Source organism: Salvelinus namaycush, chromosome 9 (genome assembly GCF_016432855.1).
Source record: "Salvelinus namaycush isolate Seneca chromosome 9, SaNama_1.0, whole genome shotgun sequence".
NCBI lineage: Eukaryota > Metazoa > Chordata > Actinopteri > Salmoniformes > Salmonidae > Salvelinus > Salvelinus namaycush.
In genome coordinates this window covers 28,089,775-28,108,911 of record NC_052315.1, presented here as the reverse complement: position 1 = coordinate 28,108,911, position 19,137 = coordinate 28,089,775, and the positions used below count along the sequence as shown (strand labels likewise).

General features: G+C 39.6%; 1 protein-coding gene across 2 annotated transcripts in view; it reads right to left on the bottom strand.

Annotated features, from left to right (window-relative positions):
* LOC120053929 (myocyte-specific enhancer factor 2A-like) overlaps window positions 1-18,869 on the bottom strand; it is a 126,414-nt gene extending 107,545 nt beyond the window's left edge. For both annotated transcript variants that reach the window (XM_039001244.1, XM_039001243.1), the window contains exons 1-2: window positions 18,732-18,869; window positions 15,945-16,073 (exon numbers count right to left, since the gene is read on the bottom strand). The gene's annotated coding sequence lies outside the window, so the exon portion shown is untranslated. The remainder of the gene's footprint in view (window positions 1-15,944; window positions 16,074-18,731) is intronic.
* Between the last annotated feature and the right edge of the window lie 268 nt (window positions 18,870-19,137).

The following is a 19,137-nucleotide window of genomic DNA, read 5'->3' as shown; positions in this document are numbered from 1 at the left end:
AATGTAACACTAATCTCTTGAGGTAAAAGTACAACAGTTGGAAGATTTTCTAATGCTAAACAACATAATTGTAATTGGTTTAATAGACTGATTTCAACATATAGCCAATAAATCCATGTCACTTTGGCAAGGTGAAACCATTTGTTTCCATTACAACGTAAGCCCTAATTTTCAACAATTCATTTTTATGTCTGCTGATTTCAATTTGTTGTTTAGTGTTTTTGGCATGATAAAACCTCTTCCGTTTATTGTAAATGGGTCCTTGTTAAAACCGACAGGGAGAAGAGGAAAGATGTACAGTAGAGATAACATTAAACACAACCACATCATGTAGGCACCAGGGAGAACGTTCATGGGATGCAAGGTAATTTTACTTCAATACCAAGTCAAAGCTGAGTAACAATTTTCACTTTGAAATAAAAATATGCTCTTATATAAACATTGTCTGCCTGGTGCATGACTGGTGTTTATGCAATCGGGTTTGAATGGGGGCATATCCTTGGAAACTCTACGTTCTTACAGGACACAAAGGACAGAAAATGAGTCAGATTAAAGTATTTTCTCTATACTTGTTGTTTGTTGCTCAGAACACTGAATCTGAACAAAACATGAAAACTTTCCTCCAACTAATCTGTCTCACGATCAAGAATAAAAGTATTGTAAATTATGCAAGAATGTATTGTTTAAGCAAAGGGCTCGACATCAAATAAACAATATTATGAATATTTCCAGGCATTCCAGGAAGAATTGACTTAGTTTGCATAATGATTCAGTACCTCCATAACATACCGGTGCTGGGGAACAACAGGAATTGTGTATGGATGGAGAAAGTAGAGCTGATACAATCCATCTTTAACACAATTTACATGTTTTGTAGACGCACAACTCAGCCTTTTGGAATTCCCTAAATGTCCTCTGACTCGATATTATACCAAATCAAACCCATTCCTTTTAAAGTCAATAGGACAGACACATTGTGAAACTTTGATAGGTCATCAAACAGTTTGATAGGTCATCAAACAAACATACCCTCACATCCATACATAACCACACACACACACATACGCACACACGCACGCACACGCACACACAACACACAGTGAGATAAACTCACTGGCCCTGCTGCCTGCCTCTCCAGGAATCTTTTCAGCCTAACTGTTCTGTGATAGCCTGTGGCCCAGTTGCTGGTGAAGGATGCCTCTCCCCCATACATGGTCTGAACACTGTTGGCAGCTGGGTCAGTGACAGGGGGGCCGAGGGGAGGGAGGGGACTAGGAACAAGCTGGGGAGCATTGAGTGTGACACTGGCCGAGTACAGCCAGAGAACAGCTGATAGACCAGTGGGTTTTGTCTACCATTTCACCTGGATCAGCAGCTCACGCAAGCCACACAGTCTGCTCCCAGGCAGAGAGAGACTGGACTGGTAAAGAGAAGGAGAAGAGGAGGGAGGGAGGGCACAGACAGCTGGCAGCCTCAACACACTTTCACACAGAGGCTTCAGAGAGCTGGGCTCTGGAGATGGAGAGTAGGGTACAACTACTGCAGCCTGGAAAGGGATGAAATATATTTTGGGGGGATGAAGAAAGACAAAGAGTGCCCTAATATAAATCACCATATCAAAACAGCTCACTTTCAAACTCAAACATTTCAGACATCTACAAATGTTTTTCCATTCCAGGTGATAACCTGTAATGTATTACCGCTCCCAGCACTAAGTTGTTATTGTGAGACTACATGTTTTACTACAGGAGTGGTGTAATGTTTTCCCTGGTTGGATGCTGCCAGGGCTGTAAAGGCCAAGGAATGATGTCATGCCCAGCCCAGTATTAGTGACACGTCCCTGCCCCGCCTTCCACTTCTCCTCATATGGCAAGGGTCAAGTCTCCTTTCTTACACTGGTGTAGGAGCATAATAGGGGAAATTGATGGGGAGAATGTTTTTGGGCTGCACCTACTTCTGATATAATTTTACAGTGTCAAAGCAAAGGTGAGTAAAGACATTCTGAAATCAAGATCAAGTTCGTAAGCGTCACACACACTCCTACACAACTCTACATGTTTTGCTGAATACAAAACAACCTAGTGGACTTAAACCCCCTACCCATAGTGTCCCTAATTACTTAAAATGCTCAGTTTGAAAACAAAACTACTGAAACAAAACTACTGCTACGACCCTCATAGCAGAGAGATGGTGGGACTTTGAACTATAGTTCAAAGAGGTGGACCCGACCAGCTTTCAAACCAGAAGAGGGTGTTAGGTCACTTCCTTCACTGACAATAAACATGGCGTGTGCTGGAGGATAATGGGAATTATGACATACTTCCAGCTGTCCAGGTTCAGACGGCTTCAGAGACAGGCAGAAAAACAAGGATACAGTCAGGCCCCTGGCTCTTCCTCCAGCCCACAATGCCGCTCTCCCTCCAGCTGCAGGAGGCCTGACTCTTCCCACCACCAGCAACTGTACTTACTGACTGCATGGGGTCACACTAGGGACTATGACCTCCAGATCCCCAAATACAAGCCATACACCTGCAAATCTGTTTATTATTCAGGACACACTTAATCGGATTCATTTCTATATTTTTGTATGTATAGTACCAGTCAAAAGTTTGGACACACCTAATCATTCCATAGTTGTTCTTTATTTTTACTATTTTCTACATTGTAGAATAACAGCGAATACATCAAATGATGAAATAACATTTATGAAATCATGTAGTAACCAAAAAGTGTTAAACAAATCAAATATATTTTATATTTCAGTATCTTCAAAGTAGCCACCCTTACTTAGCCTTGATGACAGCTCTGGAATTTTTCCGGAAACTTTCCATGGGATGTTAAGCCTGGGTATTTCGGGAATTTTGCTTAAATTCATCAAAAAAGTTTGATTATAACAGTGAGGTCTCCTGGCATATTTTGGTTAAACTGTCCCCAATTCAATGGAATTGCAACCTTCTGCATGCACAGTGCATTCTTCCATCACATGTGCAGTGCACTCTTCCATCACATGTACAGCTGATTCTCAAGATCTTGCACACTAATGAGATGCAATTGAGCCCACACTACTACACTGTCTGATCCAAGGACTACATGCTTTTTAAAGTTTTGATTACAATACTGGGTTGGGTGAATATATTTTATATGACATACATAACTAGTAAATAGTAGCCTACAGCAAAGTGTGTTGAAATAATTTGTAACTTGTTAACAATTTCTGCTAGTTAGCTTGCTTGAGCCTGCTAACTGAGAAGTGTTAATTCACCTTCATTTCCATACATGTTTCATTTTTAAACATTTATCTTACAAAGGAATTGTTTAATCCAACTGCTTAATTTCTTGCGAATATAGGGGGTGCTGTTTCGCATTAGCATAATTTGCACTACAGATTAAACGGCTTCCTACTCAATTCTTGCTCGTACAATATGCATATTATTATTATTATTGGATAGAAAACACTCTCTAGTTTCTATAGCCGTTGGAATTTTGTCTCTGAGTGAAACAGAACTCAATCTACAGCACTTTTCATGATAGGGAGTCAGATTTCAAACATTTTGGCCACTGATCTGGAGTCAGTTTAAAGGTCCGTGTAAATGCTATGAAGAAACAGACACTTCTTACGTCTTCCCCTGGATGTCAGTGCGTGATGACGCTTTGAATGGAGTCGATTGCGCAATCAGGGGCTGTATAAAACAGCAAATACCGGAAGTAGCTTCCCTTTGCTGCCTGCGCCTTGCGCGCGAAGGACATCGGACTCGCCTCCTTCCAAGCGTTAGTTTAGCCAGTAATATTTCTCCGGTCATGTTTTTACCCGTTATAGGTGTTAACAGCATCATAAGGTAGTTAATTTGAACCGTTGTATAGCAATTTATATCCTTTTAGTGCGATTTTGAGGCATTGCTTTGTTATGCACTTTGAAGCGCTGGGCACGTTTCGGGGTCCCGGTCGTACGTTAGTGGGCATTTCGACGGACAAGTGGACATCTTTCGACCAAAAGAAGATTAGACCCAAGAAAGGATTCTTTGCCCAAGATTCTGATGGAAGAACAGCTCACAGTAAGAACAATTTATGATGATAAATCGTGTTTCTGTCGAAAAATGTTAAACGCTTACGCCGCCATTTTGTTTTGTATAGCTTCGCTTGGCGCAACCTGTATTGAAAAGTAAGGATAATTTAAAAAATGTAAATCAGCGATTGCATTAAGAACTAATTTGTCTTTCGATTCCTGTCAACCCTGTATTTTTTAGTCAAGTATATGATTAGCTATTGATTAAACTAGATCACTCAAAGATGGCGACCGACATTTCCAGGCTTGTTTTGCTACTATTTTCATTGTATAACCACGGTTTTTTATGGCTAAATATGCACATTTTCGAACAAACTCTATATGTATGTTGTAATATGATGTTACAGGAGTGTCATCTGAAGAATTCTGAGAAGGTTAGTGAAAAAATTAATATATTTTGGCGATGATACGATATCGCTCTCTTTGGCTAGAATCAGTGCTCGGGTAACGTTTGCATATGTGGTATGCTAATATAACGATTTATTGTGTTTTCGCCGTAAAACACTTAGAAAATCTGAAATGTTGTCTGAATTCACAAGATCTGTGTCTTTCCATTGCTATGTGCTGTGTATTTTTAAGAAATGTTTTATGATGAGTAAATTGGTAATACAAGTTGCTCTCTGTAGTAATTCTAGTCGCTTTGGTGAGATTTGTGATGGTGGCTGCAATGGCAAACTATGATTTATACCTGAAATATGCACATTTTTCTAACAAAACCTATCCTATACCATAAATATGTTATCAGACTGTCATCTGATGAGGTTTTTTCTTGGTTAGTGGCTATCAATATCTTAGTTTAGCCGAATTGGTGATAGCTACTGGTGGAGAGAAAAAATGGTGGACAAAGAAAAATGGTGTCTTTTGCTAACGTGTTTAGCTAATAGATTTACATATTGTGTCTTCCCTGTAAAACATTTTAAAAATCTGAAATGGTGGCTTTATTCACAAGATCTGTATCTTTCATTAAGTGTCTTGGACTTGTGATTTAATGATATTTAGATGCTACTATTTAATTGTGACGCTATGCTAGCGATGCTAATCAGTGTGGGGGGGGGTGGGGGGTGATCCCGGATCCGGGGTTGAGGCTCGTTAGAGGTTAACTATTTATCTGTTCATGGAATTGTATTTGGGTTTTTTTAAACACATTTTTTCTCATCTTTGCAGGAAAATGCCACTGCAACTAATGTAGAAGGAAAAGCAGTGTACATTTGCAAATACTGTGCCAAATCATATGTGAAGAATTAAACAAAGATACAGAATCATCTGGCCAAGTGCATAAAGTTCCCTCAGTGCTCACAACAAGCAACCTCTGACAAAAGTCCCTCTACTTCTATTCAAGGTGAAAATGATGAATCAGACACCTTATCGATAGCAACAGCTCATGGTCCTCCTGGAATCAGAAGTTTTTTTGACTCAATGGAGGAACATAGTCAGAGAAATGCTGATGAATGTCTTGCTCGAGCTGTGTATGCAACTGATACACCTCTGATGCTCACAGGCAATGTGTATTGGAAGAGATTTCTGAATGTTCTTCACCCAGCATACACCCCTCCAACCAGACATGCTTTATCTACTCATTTGCTGGATGCAGAGATTAACAGAGCTCAAGTGAAGGTCAAGCAAATCATAGAGGAAGCAGACTGTATTGCAATCATCTCTGATGGGTGGTCGAATGCTCGTGGGCAAGGAATAATTAACTACATCATCTCCACCCCTCAACCAGTATTCTACAAGAGCACAGACACAAGGGACAACATACACACTGGTCTCTACATTGTAGATGAGCTGAAGGCAGGCATCAATGACCTTGGACCACAGAAGGTATTTGCACTGGTGACAGACAATGCTGCGAACATGAAGGCTGCTTGGTCTAAAGTGGAGGAGTCCTACCCTCACATCACACCCATTGGCTGTGCTGCTCATGCATTCAATCTGCTCCTCAAGGACATCATGGCACTGAAAACAATGGATACACTCTACAAGAGAGCCAAGGAAATGGTTAGGTATGCGAAGGGTCATCAAGATATAGCAGCAATCTACCTCACCAAAGTGAGAAGAATAAGAGCACCACATTGAAGCTGCCCAGCAACACCCGTTGGGGTGGTGTTGTCATCATGTTTGACAGGAAGGAGTCTCTCCAAGAAATGGCCATATCACAGTCTGCCGATATGGACAGCCCCATCAAGTGGATCCTCCTGGATTATGTATTTTGGGAGAGAGTGGTAAGCAGCCTGAAACTCCTGAAACCTATAGCAGTAGCCATTGCACGGATTGAGCGAAACGATACCATCCTGTCTGATTTTCAGACTCTGCTTGCAGATGTAAGAGAAGACATTCGTACTGCCCTGCCCACTTCACTGTTGCTCCAAGCAGAGGAAACTGCAGTTTTGAAATGCATCAAAAAGCGTGAAGACTTCTGCCTGAAGCCCATACACGCCGCAGCGTACATGTTGGACCCCAAGCATGCTGGCAAGAGCATCCTGTCTAGTGCAGAGATCAACAAGGCTTATGGTGTCATCACTACAGTGTCTCAGTGTCTCACTACAGTGCTTGGCAGTCTGGCGAAGTACACTTCCAAGCAAGGGCTATGGGATGGAGATGCAATATGGCAGTCGTGCCAACATATCTCATCAGCCACCTGGTGGAAGGGACTTTGTGGATCTGAGGCTCTTTCCCCTGTTGCCTCCATCATCCTCCAAATCCCACAAAAATCAGGCGCCTCAGAGCGCAACTGGTCGTTGTTTGGAAACACACACACCAAAGCACGCAACAGGCTGACCAACAAGGGTTGAAAAATTGGTGGCCATCCAAGGAAATTTTAGGCTTTTTGAGCCTGACAACGAGCCATCCTCAACAATGTTGGAAAGTGACAGTGAAGATGAGGCCTCAGAGTCTGATGTTCAAGAGGTGGACATTGAGGAGGTCCAGGGAGAAGACATGGAAGCCTGAGAGGAAGACAACCAAAGCTTTAGTTTCTAGACTAAATCATTTTACACATTTTGGGAGATGCAATGGGGATCATTCAATATTCCCTTTGTTTTGTTGTTCAGTGAAATCATCCCATGTAAAGAGTCAACTCATTTAATTAAAGTTAAATTCGTAACTAAATAGTTTTTTTTATTTCTACTGGAAGGATTTAATCATTAGAATTTTTTAACCTTTATTTAACTAGGCAAGTCAGTTAAGAACAATTTCTTATTTTCAATGACGGCCTAGGAACAGTGGGCCTTGTTCAGGGGCAGAACGGCAGATTTTTACCTTGTCAGCCCGTGGATTCGATCTTGCAGCCTTTCGGTTACAAGTCCAACGCTCTAACCACTAGGCTACCTACCGCCCCAATTATGTCTACTTATGATATGGTAAAAGGTTTCTGTTTCTGTTTCCATATGATATGGTAAATATATCCAATGCAAAAAACATCTACATTTAAATGGTATTAATATTAATTTGCATATATTCTCGTTAATTCCCATGGAAAGTTTCCACTTCTGAATATTCCCCAAAATGTGCAACCCTATTGTAACGGCTGTCGTCGGAAGAAGGTGAAGACCAAAACGCAGCGTGGTAAGTGTTCGTCATGTTTAATAGAAACTGAACACTAAAAAAGCAAAAACAACAAAGTGACAACCGAAACAGCTCCGTCAGGTGCAACACACTAAACAGAAATGAATCACCCACAACACAAAATGGGAAACAGGGTACCTAAGTATGGCTCCCAATCAGAGACAACGATAGACAGCTGCCTCTGATTGGGAACCACACCAGGCCAAACACATAGAAAACCAAAAAACATAGAAAAAAGAACATAGACTGCCCACCCTAGTCACACCCTGGCCTAACCAAAATAGAGAATAAAAAACCTCTCTATAGCCAGGGCGTGACACCTATAGACCCTGCAAGACAACTCAGGTCCTCCATCGGGACTCCAAACTTTTTATGTTAAGATTAAGTGGATGTGTCTTAAATGTGATACAGGTGAGCATATTAGCGGTCACAAGAAATCTTTTGATCTGACAAATTAGATTATAATGTATTCCTTAATGTTTTTTCAAAGTCTCATTGAAATTCAGTCAAACTGCAACTCAGCAAAGTGATGTTTTCCTTAAATTAATGGGAAAATTCCTAAAACAATTCTGATCTATGATACTGTATGTATTTCAGTGTTAACTGTTAGGCTACCTCTTTTTAAAAAATCTGCTATTACGATGCAACAAATCTTCAACAACAAAATGAGATCCATTTCTAACACCTATAGTATCATGCAAACAAAGAACAAACAAATGAACCACAGGATGGACTTCCTTGACTATATACATAAGGCTCTTGTTTTTCTGATGCACAACATGTTTGTGGTTTTGCTAACGTATCAATAGTGACACTAATATTGTAGAATGAGAGACCAGAGGTCCATCAGGCGCATGGTGACTTTGTTTGTTGCCATCACCTCTGCTCCACCACATAGCAGACGCTTTAACACGCTAACCTCAGAAGCCACACTGCAGCTAGCATGCATCTACTACTTATTTTTTCTCAGTTTATATCTTTTGTCAGTCCTCAGTATAACTCAAGTCACTTAACTTGACTTGGTAGAGGTGAATATATCAAACTAAAAGTATTGTTCTTGTCCTACTCCAATTAAGTAACATAGCAGTACACCTTAAAGTTCACATGCAATACAATTGCATCACATTTGTTATGACAACGTGTCAGTTTAGCCCTCTGTTTGTTTTAATGATGTGTACCACTTCAAATGCCATAGTGGCACTGCTTTATTTGTATCTGTAGAGAGCCTGTCAGAAATGCACTCAGAAAGAAAGACATCTAAAGATTGGAGTGCACTGTTGATCCAACATGACTCAACATGAAAACTGCTCTAGTCAATTTCACTTAGGGGCGATTCCACGACAGCATGGCCCAAATATATATTTTTCTGTCAATTCTCACATAGAAACTTCATTGGAAGGAAGGATGTTTGACATGTTTTTTACATTTGCATTTTGAGACCTATACATGCCTCTTGTCAGAACCTTTGATCTGTGAACCGTACATGATACAGACAACATCTTGGTGTCATTATACTCGTTATAGTGTCCTCTAAAATATGAGGTAAGTCTAGGTTCTGAGAAAAATTCACATTGATTTATTCAACATTGAAAATAGTAATATCAATATCTCAAAAGTACCCTTTTAGATGTCCGTATCCTGCACGGTTCACGTATCATACGCTGCGTTTAGACAGGGAGACAAATTCAGATATTTTTGTCCACTTATTGGTCTTTTGACTAATCACGTCAGATCTATTCACATCAGATCTTTTTTAAGCAATTAGTGAAAAAAATATCAGAATTGGGCTGCCTGTCTAAATGCAGCATATGATATGTGAACCGTGCAGGATACGGACATCTAAAAGGGTACTTTTGAGATATTGATTTTACTATTTTCAATGTTGAATAAATCAATGTGAATTTTTTTCAGAACCTAGACTTACCTCTAAACGCAGCCATAGAATCTTACATGTACCATGCCTTCAGAAAGTATTCACAACCCTTGACGTAACTCGGTCACTTAAGAACATTCCCTGTCTTCTTGGTAAGCAACTCCAGTGTAGATTTGGCCTTATGTTTTAGGTTATTGTCCTGCTGAAAGGTGAATTCATCTCCCAGTGTCTGGTGGAAAGTCTGGTGCTTAGCTCCATTCTGTTTATTTTTTATCCTAAAAAACTCCCCAGTCCTTAACGATAACAAGCATATCCATAACATGATGCAGCCACGACTATGCTTGAAAATATGGAGAGTAGGACTCAGTAATATACTCAGTAATGTGTTGTATTGGATTTTCCCCAAACATAACACTTTCTATTCAGGACAAAATGTGAATTGCTTTGCCACATGTTTTGGAGTATTAATTTTGTGCCTTGTTGCAAACAGGATGAATGTTGCAAACAGGATGAATGTTTTGGAATGATTTTTATTCTGTACAGGCTTACTTCTTTTTGTTCTGTCAATTAGGTTAGTATTGTGGAGTAACTACAATTTTGCTGATCCATCCTCAATTTTCTCCTATCACAGCCATTAAACTATTTAACTGTTTTAAAGTCACCATTGGCCTCATGCTGAAATCTCTGAGCGATTTCCTTCCGATGCGGCAACTGAGTTAGGAAGGTCGCCTGTATCTTTGTAGTGACTGGGTGTATTGATACACCATCCAAAGTGTAATTAATAACTTCACCATGCTCAAAGGGATATTCAATGTCTGCTTTTTATTTTATTTTTTACCCATCTACCAATTGGTGCCCTTCTTTGCGAGGCATTGGAAAACCTCCCTGGTCTTTGTGGTTGAACATGTGTTTGAAATGTAATGCTCGACTGAGGGACCTTACAGATAATTGTATATGTGGGGAACAGAGATGAGGTAGTCATTAAAAATGATGTCAAATACAATTAATGCACACAGAGTATAACAGATTTCCTCTTCGTCTGAGGAGGAGTAGCAAGGATCGGACCAATGTGCAGCGTGGTAAGTGTCCATAATGAGATATTTAATAAATCAACAGAACACTGAACAAAATAACAAAAGTACAAACAAACAACCAAAACAGTCCCATATGGTGCAAACACTAACACAGGAAACAACCACCCACCAAACACAATAGAAAACAGGCTACCTAAATATGGCTCCCAAATCAGAGACAACGACTGACACCTGCCTCTGATTGAGAACCATACTAGTGTAACGGATGTGAAATGGCTAGCTAGTTAGCGGGTACGCGCTACTAGCGTTTCAATCAGTTACGTCACTTGATCTGAAACCTAGAAGTAGTGTTGCCCCTTGCTCCGCAAGGGCCGCGGCTTTTGTGGAGCGATGGGTAACGACGCTTCGTGGGTGACTGTTGTTGATGTGTGCAGAGGGTCCCTGGTTCGCGCGAGGGGACGGTCTAAAGTTATACTGTTACATTGGTGCCGTGACCCGGATCACTGGTTGCTGCGGAAAAGGAGGAGGTTGAAAGGGGGGTGAGTGTAACGGATGTGAAATGGCTAGCTAGTTAGCGGGTACGCGCTACTAGCGTTTCAATCAGTTACGTCACTTGCTCTGAAACCTAGAAGTAGTGTTGCCCCTTGCTCTGCAAGGGCCGCGGCTTTTGTGGAGCGATGGGTAACGACGCTTCGTGGGTGACTGTTGTTGATGTGTGCAGAGGGTCCCTGGTTCGCGCCCGAGGTCGGGGCGAGGGGACGGTCTAAAGTTATACTGTTACACTAGGCCAAACATATAGAAATATAACAACAGAACAAAACATAGAAAAACAACATAGAATGCCCACCCCAACTCACGCCCTGACCAACTAAAATAAAGACATAAAAAAGGAACTAAGGTCAGAACGTGACACAGAGTGAGTCCATGAAACTTATTCTGTGAATTGTTAATCAAATTTTTACTCCTGAATTTATTTAGGCTTGCCATAAGAAAGAGGTTGAATAGTTAAAACATTTCAGCTTTTCACTTTTATTAATTTGTAACATTTCTGAAAAACATTATGGGGTATTGTGTGTAGGCCAGTGACAATTCTAAATTCCAGCTGTAACACAACAAAATATGAAAAAAGTCCCTGGGTGTGAATACTTTCTGAAGGCACGGTAGGTCTAAAAAGGGCCTAAAATGGCCACTTTAAACATTAATTAAAAAAAAAATGGTTTGTGATACATATTTAGAAAGCAAATCAAACATCCTTCCTCCTAATTAAGTTTCTGTTTGAGAATTGCCAGAACAATCTGAATTACCAAAAATATTTCCGGGACATGCTGGCATGGAATCGCCCATAGACCATTTCAACACAACACTTTGTAAAAGGATATTTCAAATCAAATCCAATTTTATTTGTCACATGCGCTGAATACAATTTCATGTTGAAACCCTCATATTAAACCCAAATGGTTTAAATTTATGGTTTATATTTAGGATAATGTTTTACAGCTTTGTCATAACATTTTTAAATACAATGTTATTGTGTATTATGTGATCAGGCCACACAGAGGTACATCTGTGATAATCTGAAGTATCCAAAAAGGCCACTAGATGTAATTTTATAAAATTCCCCCCAAAACTTGAAAGCTACTGAAATTCTTGTAGTTTAGTGTTAAACCTAGAAAGTTTCCAGTAATATTCCTTTTCTACAACCCTACCTGTGTCAATTTGGATTCGTAGAATACGTTATTTTCTGTTACTGCTGAGCCTTTTAAAGGGAAATCTGATGGAAAAGGACTAAATTAAGCAAATATAAGAGCTCTTATCAGAGCTAGGCTTTACTGTCAATGCTTTGAACCAGCCTACAGGAGACATTCAAATGGCAATAGCCCAAATCAATGCCATATAGAAAGACAGCTGTGATCATATAATGCCTGGTAACAAATGGTTCATAATGTCCTTATGAAACTTTAAAAAATATCCTTGTGATGATTTATAGATTTAAAAAGGAAAGGTTATCATAAACCATTGATAACTCAACTTACACTATGAACTTCCTCACTTCAACAAGTAAAACATTTTTACATTCAAAGTTGACTTGCAGTCTTAACCCTGTGTGGGCCACTTAAACAGTGAAGGGGAGAGAGAGACAGGGATGATAGTAGTGAAAGAGGATTAACTGCAGATTGAGGCTGCCGCTTTGGTTCAGCTGATTCTTCAGTATGACCAGAGAGAGCTGAGGGGGTAAGGACAACTCTGTCTGACTGAGGGCTCGAAGGGGAAAGGCAAAGAAGACAGGAAGAAGCTGTCTATCTTTAAGCCGCTCTGCCCTGCTCAGCAGCACATGTGCTGAGTGGGCCGTATGGGGTGGCTTACTACCAGAGGTCACAGCCAAGGGCAGGGCAGTTGAAAGGTCACTGTTAGGTGCTCCCTTAGACAACAGTGCATTAGTGAGTGGTTCACTCATGCTTTTGTTAGAAACAGTTTTCAGGCTATCAGATGTTTATAAGCCACTGTAGTTTAGGATATTGATATTTAGGTCAGAATGATAGGGGGCTAATTGTCAACAGAGTTGCTTTGTTGACATACTACAGTGACATAGCAGGCAGATGTGATGAGAATTATAAATAGGTCTATAGGAAAAATTGGTGCTTTTTACATTTGCTTTTCCAAGTATACAGTGACAATCGGCCGCACCCCTGTACGTTATTAGTATAAATCTTTCTTAATTTCAGATTTAAAATCATGTCAAATTATATATTTGAGTGTGGCTTTTCTTTAAAAAATAATAATAATTAAGAACTGCATAATAAGTTTTTGAATATGATTTCAAAATATTTTAATTATATTAACTTTGAAACCGCACCGCCATGTAGGATATTAAGCCGTATTTATAAAGTGTATATGTGGTATATTAGCCTGTGCCAGGGCTGGTCCCTGATCCACAGGCTAATGGTTTGGAAGTCATCATCACAGCACATTAAGGGCCTGCCTAATAAAGTTCCAACTGTGCAGCCTCACAACATGATAGACGGTTTGATTTGGCACACTCCACAACGTATTTGCACAATAACACAGACTCAGTTTTGTGAGACTGGAGGAGAGAGAAAAAACGAACAAGGAGCTAATATTTTGATACACATTTTAAATGATGATTTTGTGTGTTTGTCAAACTGGCTGGTATCCTGGGGTAACTAACCCATTTAGCATCAAAGGTGAGGCTCTGTGACCTGGTGGTCAGACAGGAGGCAGCCAGGGGGTTCTGGGTTTGGAACTCAGCTCTCTGTTGGGTTGGATTGTGGGGTTGGGTGACACTGCTAGGACACTGTGCATTCCTCTGTGTTACACAGCCATTGCAGTAGCCACACACGATAGCAGGGGAAGTCAGAGTTGATTTAATGCAGTGTATAAACACAAGAAAGAACATCCATATTCATGGTTCGCCCTTTCTGGAATAGAATAACTACATTTATACCCATTTTATTTATTAAAGTACTCAGGAAGCGTTCCTTTAGAATAAATAGTCTAGAGCGTACACAATTGTCATTATCTGCTGGGCTCAAAATTCTGCATCCTGCCTCCAGGTCTCACGGGAGAATGCTGGAATCTCCAGTTTGATGATGGAGCTCCATTAAACAATGAATCATGTTGCTGAGAGCATGTGCAGAGGGCTTTGTAACAAAAAAATTAAGCAAAGTGGACATAGAGAAGAAGCATAGTGTTTTTCCTGTTGTTGCTCTGACAAATATCTTGAACATAATTGCCAAAGTTCCTTCACACCTAACTCTGAGAATAAGAGAGGACTTCCTACATAGGGTCGCAGTCACACTAGTGAATAAAGAGAGAGTAACAGTGAAACAACTACTAATTTACACCTCAATGTATAAACACATTCAGTACTTTGATGAAAAAATGTAATATCATGACCTTTGCTGATACTTGTTGATTGTGGGGAGGTTGTGTGATACACAACCTGTCTTCTTTGCTTCTCTTCTTTGTTATTGTATCTATCTAAAGAAGTGTAAAGGTTAATTGTGTTAGCTACTGGTTCTCTCAAAACAAGTAGCCTTGTAGAACTCTCAAAAAAGGCTATGTAATTTGCTATAAAACTGTGCCTGATGAGTCAGCTGCAGTTGACACCAGTTCAGCTCTCAAGTGTACTGTAGGGGAAGTGCTGTGCCACAGTACAATGGTGTAACATGGTGAACACTACAAAATCCATGTACAGCTGACACTCTCATGAAACCAGATGGTCTTAATGATGTTTCCCACTTCAGATAAAGAGAATAACCAAAAGGACCAAAGAAAGCATAAAACATTACTGGAGATCTAGGGTTGGGCGATATTACAACAGCATCATCTATCAACAATGACTGACAGCCATCGTCGATGTTGACGACATCGTGATGTGACAGACGATGGTTTAGCCTATTTGAACTTGACTTGCAGCGTGCAGTAAAGAATGGAGTCGGAGAGAGCAAAATATTATTTAAATTCTCTAAAAACGTAACTTAGCCAGGGGACTAATAATGAGAGAGAACAAACAATATAAATAGCCTACAGAAAAATAAAATGACAAGTTCAATCAAGTTTAAGCTGATTAAGAAATACATTTTCTGTGCGTGCCAGGAAAAATCCCCCCATGTGAGGTTGAAAACCAAATAGCCTATAACCTATCCTCCTACTAGGTCTATCATAAAAGCTTCAAGACAAGTTATTTCCTAAATATTCAAATAGCTATGAAGTTATGAACAGTAACCTATTTCCTAAATATTCAAATAGCTTAAGAAGGAGTTGTCTATAATGTGCCGCTATCAAAAATTACAAGAATGAAAGATGGAATCTATAGGCCTAGGCATATGCTATTCTCAATCACAGCTTTATGAGAAATATAACAAACAATTATAGTTCTGAAGACGCTACGCTTTGCTTCTATCAAGCCCATGATTTATAACCTAACTCACTATGGTAAAACAGCCCATTCCTCATCAGTTGACTGTCACTCCATCATGTGCATGCCACACACACACACACACACACACACACTGACCTGGCCATACTGAAGCTCCACCCGAAATATTATCAAAGATTTTGCTCCACTTAGGCTTTGTCCAGGCTTTCACCAAACGTATCTTTTGTCAAGTTGTAGCATGCGATTTCTGGCTATAGCCCAACAGTTGTTTTAACAGAGTTTTTTTCACAAAAACTATTTTGGGGGTTGGCCAATAGGGGGCGATGCCATCTTATATCACAATGTTTTATGAGTACCTAATCACCATAGGACAAAGGTTGACATCATCCAACCCTATGGAGATCCATGGCATATACAATTAAGTAAGTTAAGTGACTCTTAAAAAAACAGGAGAGTAAATAAACAGGTAAACAACAACAATACCAAGATTTTTAAGAACAAGTGGCTTACCCAACTATCAAAGCAGTGATATCCTCTTTATGGGAATATCCAGCTCCTGTCTGTCTCTTCCTTTCCCTTCAATGCTTCCCTCGCTTGCGTTAAGCTTCCTGCTGCGTTTTCCTCCTTGGGAAAAATGTCCTGGGAGGGGGAGAGGAGAGTTGAGAAAGTGTTTCGCTCATTAATTCAGAGGCATGGTGTAAACGCCAGCATTCTCTTTCTGACAACCAGCGTTAATTGCATATCCGACTTGCCCACACACTCAACGTTTCTCCTGTGTGTCTCCTGGAAGGAGCTGAATCCAAGCTGTGATATTCTGGTGCTATGAAGAGAAGCGAGGTGGGAGACACTCCAGACCCCCACTCCTCACACCAATCACCACCTCAGAACTTCTCCCTTTTACCTGGGTCAACTTTCTCCACTCACAACAAATACTGTATTTACACATCTATCAATTTACAGAGAGACATTTAGGCCTGAACACACAAACACACACACATTATGTAATATGGTACTGAGAAAGACAATATTAAATGAATAACTGTATCTACTGCACCCTGACATAACACTAGAGAAACAAACAAAACATTGCATTGCTCTTTTGTTAATAAGGCCACACATAAATATATTACAGACAAGGATGTATATTACAGATCAGGATACTATCATACTATGAGTGGCATATGACCAATTTTACTATATGTTCTTAAAGAAGTTAACTGTACTGCAGCAAAACACCTTTCTATAAGCTAGGGCAGTAATCGGCTGGGGGAAAAATGAATCCAGATGGGACCAAAACAGACACTCAATAAAAATACACACAGATATACCTTTATATTGCTGCCAAGACTGCCGTCCCTTAAAAAACGTTGCTATTTTCATTATCAACAAGCTAGGAATACCTCATGGTTGGGGAAACCGGGGGGAACGTTAGACATTTATCAGTCAACCAAACACTTTCTACTGTTATCTGTCTGGAATTATATACAATGGGGTCAAATCAAGTGGAGATGCCATAAACTTTTGTCCTCATACTGAAGTTCACTGTGCCAGTAAATCATCTACAACAAACTAAGGTCCTGAGGTTTATTATTTTACCATCTTGTGTGAGTTTACGAGCTCTTGAGTGATTGTACATAACTCTTTACACTGACACGTACAATATGGCTTGTGGACTTCCAAAACAAATATGCTGAATCAGAAAAGTGTAATTTGTTATAATGTTGAACCTTCATTTAATGATGTATGTTAATTTTAAATAGCAGATAAATGATCACAACAAATCAATACAGTCAATACCCCCATGGCTCCTTCATAATATTGTAGCTGTAGCTGTAGTTCAATCCATCCAGTCATTAGTGCAGAAAAAGCCTGGTGTTGAGGTCATTCTCCTAACTATTCACTATGACCAGACTGCCTCTCATCAGGCTTGTAATTAGAAATAAAACCATACAAAACAGGTGCAATGACTCTTCCATTCAAAAGATTGAAGCATTGCTGTATTAATCCTTTACTGAGTTTGATGCAGTTCCTGACTGTGGGATGAATCCTTACTGGAGATATGCCCCAGGCTAAAAAAAAAACATCAGATTCAAACTATAAATATAATAAATCATCAAAATAGTCCCTTATAACTGAGATCAAGACATAGGCCTACTATAAGAAAACAAAATTGCTTCAAAAATAGACATACGTCACATCTTATTGGTGGCAAACATACATTGCTCCATAGCAGAGGAGATATTGCTCTAACTCAAGCAAATAGCAGTGATAAAAGCAAAGCAACAATAGAAGTTGGAGTAGCCTAGTTCTAAATGGACAAATGACCACCACCAGCTGACCAGCAAAATTTTGATTTCAGGACTAACAATGCAAAGTATCTTTACCAATAAACTGACACTGTAAATACTACTATTATTTGTTTATAACAAAGTAATCACATGTTTAGGGTACTAACTTATTATTGTGAACCTATTAAAATAAGGAAATATTCTAGTCCACAACTAAGAAAATGCATTCGATTTTACAGTGGTATGCAATGGAATGGATGAAGTCAAGTTTTAGTTGTTCATACAGCTATAGTGCCCATAGACGGTTATATTAATTAGCCTAGTGTCTACACAGACAATTATAAAGGATTTCAGAGCAACCAAAGTAAAAAGCCGAAAAATAATCGGACCCTAACCCTAACCCTAATCTATTGTGATATGATGGCATTGATGTGAACGTAAAAAATATATATATTTAAACGTAGGTAATACAAAACCAAGTAAAATTGCAAGCAAACGCATTCCTCCCGTTGTCTGAGAAGTCCACGACACTGTTAACTCTACGATATTGCGCGCTCACAAACATAATCAGTAAACAAGTTATAGTAAAGTCATAGCTAGGTAATTCAAGACGATTGATATAATCTATTATTCTAAGAAATATCCTGAAATTGACAGACTACGATAAAGTTGATCGAATTACTGTAGGCTACCAAATAAGATAAAGCATAACTGTTTACTTATTGGAGCTATAAGAGCAAAGACGCACGGGCATCTAGGGTAAAATCAATGTATATCTAAAATAAGTGTCGCCTATTATTAGGCATACTAATAAACAATAGTTCATACTATATTCATCCAGAATATAGACACAGAAACTGGCATGGCATAATCACATAGCGCTACATGTAGGCTACAGTATGGGATGGCTTTTCGATCCCACATTCACTCTACGTCTTCCTCTTGCGCTTTCTCTCTCTCTCTCACTAGTGCCCCTCTGTGCAATATTGTTGCTATTTTTGCTACTCACCTTGTCTCCCAAGTTCCTCGTTGTATATAGACACTCTATATCAGGGGCTCCAATAGACATACACGTAATTTCAGTCACATTTACACACGAACTGCTATTTTAGTGAGCAGACAAACTCAGAAGAGCCAGTCTCTTGTCAGTGAGAGACTCCTCCCCTTATCTGACTAATACCAGACGAGGTAGAAATCAACCTCCTCCCACTCGTCTCATCATCACTACAAAAAACGTAGGTTTGTAGGTAGGCTACCTATATCATCTGGATTTCCAAAAGCTGACTCTAAAAAGTGAAACAGTATGTGGAAAGGACACTTCCCGAGCGGGATATCTGTGGTTTGTAATACATGTTCAATGATATTAGCATTATAATTTCATTCTTTGAAATCTTAGTGTCAAAATAACACTCCTT